This window comes from Macaca nemestrina, chromosome 6 (genome assembly GCF_043159975.1).
Source record: "Macaca nemestrina isolate mMacNem1 chromosome 6, mMacNem.hap1, whole genome shotgun sequence".
Lineage (NCBI taxonomy): Eukaryota > Metazoa > Chordata > Mammalia > Primates > Cercopithecidae > Macaca > Macaca nemestrina.
Window position 1 is genome coordinate 10,275,258 of NC_092130.1, and position 3,485 is coordinate 10,278,742.

The following is a 3,485-nucleotide window of genomic DNA, read 5'->3' on the forward strand; positions in this document are numbered from 1 at the left end:
GACCCTCTGGCAGACCACATACCCTTGTAGGACAGGGGTGCTGACAATCTTTGGTACAAAGCAGGCCTGGGGCTGACTGGTGGTTCTGACATTTACATGCAATTGTTTACAAAAAAAAGTTGTGATTGATTGATAGTGTCATTCACTTATATTTTTTTCTTCACTTGCCCATTCATTGAATTTTCATGGGGTGCCTATGTACCCAGGCTCAGGGGCTGGTGCTGGGTTCACACAAGAGAGTACAGGCTATGATCATTGCTTGGAATGAATTCACCATCGGAAAGTGACCACACAGCACATCTCAAGGGCAGCAACTGCAGGCTATGAGAGGAGCAGGGCAGGGACACCTAACCCAACAGGGAGAGGAGCATGTGGCGTCTTGCTGGACATGGCAGCTGAGCTGAGCGTGGACAATGTGTGAGAATCATCCAGAATGAGGCTGGCAGGGAGAAGACAACATGGGAAAAGGGTCTGTTCACTCCTGTCAGGGCAGCCCTGGAGTCCAGTGTATGACAGGGCAGAGCTGTCCCAGTAGAACAATTCTTCGGCGCTCTGGCTGGGAATTGGGTATTTTTCCTCCATGACTTTTGAGCATCCAGGCTCCCTGCTCATCTGGTTCTTGCCATAAATAGTTCACCTTGTACCAGGTTGAATTGAGGCCTCCCTCCTCAACTGCCCCCATTCCTCCCCTCTTTCCTCCTGGTTTGGCACATACGTCCTTCAGGGAGCCTGAGGCAAGTAGGGAGGGGCCTGAGGGAGGCAGGAAGGATGGTGTGGACAGCCACAGCAACCTGGTTGCTAGGCTCTCCTCGTCCACAGAAATCCATGCCTGTCAAATGCAAGCTTAGGTGCTCTGCCTTGCTGTTCCCACCTGTAAAATGGGGGTTAGATAACCACACTTCAATTAAATGCAATCTAACATCTATTTATTGAGCTCCTTTTATGTGCTAGGTACTAGGTTAGTTTTTGGGGGGACAGAAGTGAACACAGACATAGTTTCTACCCCACTGAGGTCTCAGTTTATCTTCTTCTAGCTCACTGCTTGGTCAAATCCTATCATCTTTCAGCTTAAATGTTTCTTCCTCAAAGGGGCTTCCTGACCTCTGATGGACAGTAGAGCCTTGTTTCTTTCTGGTAGTGCTCCTTCTTCCCATTAGAGTTGTAGTTATATCTTGATTTTGGTTGAATATCCTTACAATCCTGTCTCCTTCAGTAGGCCATGTCCCATGGGACATTAGCTTAATATTTCATTTCTTGAGCTTGGCACATAACTGATCAAGCTAAAACATACTTGTTGAAAAAAAATGAAAGAATTGGGAAAGACAGATGTTAACTATGTGATTTCAAGTGGGAGGAATGTTCTCTCTACAAAAGAAACTTCCCTCGGGCTGCTTCCCTTTAGGATCTCCTGAGGTTATGTTCTTACCAGTGGTGCTGCTAGCTTCTTCTTTAGGGCAGGGACTATGTCTTATGGGACCCAGCAAGGTGTCTAGAAGAGTCAGTATTCAGAATACTAACTGAATGCCACCATGTGCCAGACACCATGTTAGGCCCTTTCTGATACATTCTCTCTTTTAGTTTTCAGTAAATGGTCCCTTGCACAGTTGAGATACTGAGGGTTTTCCATAACTGGCACTCCATAGAAGTTTATAGTTGATGAAATCACTAGGGTTGATCTAGTCTCGAGATTATAAAAGGCTTGGTCGGCAAAGCCTGAATCCTGTCCTCTTGCTCTCCTTCCCAGACTGCATGAGCTTCAACACTCTCTCCACCTTCTCTACCAACTACCAGTCCCTGGGCTCCATCCAGACTCCCAGCTACGGTGCCCGGCCGGTGAGCAGCGCAGCCAGCATCTATGCAGGTGCTGGGGGCTCAGGCTCCCGGATCTCTATGTCCACCAACTTCCAGGGCGGCTTGAGGTCTGGGGACCCGGTTGCGGGGATGGCCAGGGGTCTGGTGAGAATGGGAGGCATCCACAGTAAGAAGGAGACCATGCAAAGCCTGAACGACCGCCTGGCCTCCTACCTGGACAGAGTGAGGAGCCGGAAGACCGAGAACCGGAAGCTGGAGAACAAAATCGGGGAGCATCTGGAGAAGAAGGGACCCCAGGTCCCATTACTGGGGCCATTACTTCAAGACATTGAGGACCCGAGGGCTCAGATCTTCGCAAATGCTGTGCACAATGCCTGCATCATTCTGCAGATCGACAATGCCTGTCTTGCTGCTGATAACTTTAGAGTCAAGTATGAGACAGGGCTGGTCATGTGCCAATCTGTGGAGAGCGACATCCGTGGGCTCCACTAGGTCACTGATGACACCAATGTCACTGGGCTGCAGCTGGAGACAGAGATCGAGGCTCTCAAGGAGGAGCTGCTCTTCATGAAGAAGAACCACAAAGAGGAAGTAAAAGGACTGCAAGCCCAGATTGCTAGCTCTGGGTTGACCGCGGAGGTGGATGTCCCCAAATCTCAGAACCTTGCCAAGATCATGGCAGACACTGGGTCCAGTACAAGGAGCTGGCTCAGAAGAACCGAGAGGAGCTGGACAAGTACTGGTCTCAGCAGATTGAAGAGAGCACCACAGTGGTCACCACGCAGTCCGCCGAGATTGAAGCTGCTGAGGTGACACTCAACAGAGCAGAGACATACACTCCAGTCTTTGGAGATCGACCTGGACTCTATGAGAGATCTGAAGGCCAGCTTGGAGAACAACCTGAGGGAGGTGGAGGCCCGCTACACCGTGCAGATGGAGAAGCTCAGTGGGATCCTGCTGCACCTGGAGTCAGAGCTGGCATAGACCCGGGCAGAGGGGCAACTTCAGGCCCAGGAGTACCAGGCCCTGCTGAACATCAAGGTCAAACTGGAGGCTGAGATGGCCACCTACCGCCGCCTGCTGGAAGATGGTGAGGAATTCAGTCTTGATGATGCCCTGGACAGCAGCAACTCCAACTAAACCACCGAAAAGACCACCACCCACCAGACAGTGGACAGCAAAGTGGTGTCTGAGACCAGTGACTCTGAAGTTCTGAGACATTAACCCAGGAGAAGCAGGGTCTACTTTGGGGAGCAGGAGGCCAATAAAAATTTCAGAGAGCAAAAATAAATAAATAAATAAATAAATGAAAGGCCTGCATTTCATGGGCCAACATCTTTTTTTGTGTGTGCATCAACTAATTTGAGCACTACGCTGAGAAAGATTCTGTGGCTGTAGTGGGCTGGAGGTGACCCCCAAGACATATGTCCATGCTCTAACCCTTGAAGCCTGTGAATGGGACCTTATTGGAGTTTAAGAATTGGAAGATGTGAAAACTCGCATTTGCAGATGTAACTAAGTTAAAGATCTTGGGATGCACTTATCTGGGTTACCTAGGTGGGCCCTAAAATCAATGACAAACGCCCTTTTAGGAAACGGAAGAGGAGAAGACATGGACACAGAGAAGGGGAGAAGGCCATGTGATGACAGAGACAGAGATGGGAGTTATCAGC

At 49.6% G+C, this 3,485-nt stretch overlaps 1 pseudogene; it reads left to right on the forward strand.

Moving 5' to 3' along the window:
- The first annotated feature begins 1,749 nt into the window (after nt 1-1,749).
- On the forward strand, nt 1,750-3,036 carry LOC105480846 (keratin, type I cytoskeletal 18 pseudogene; annotated as a pseudogene).
- The last annotated feature ends 449 nt before the right edge of the window (nt 3,037-3,485 follow it).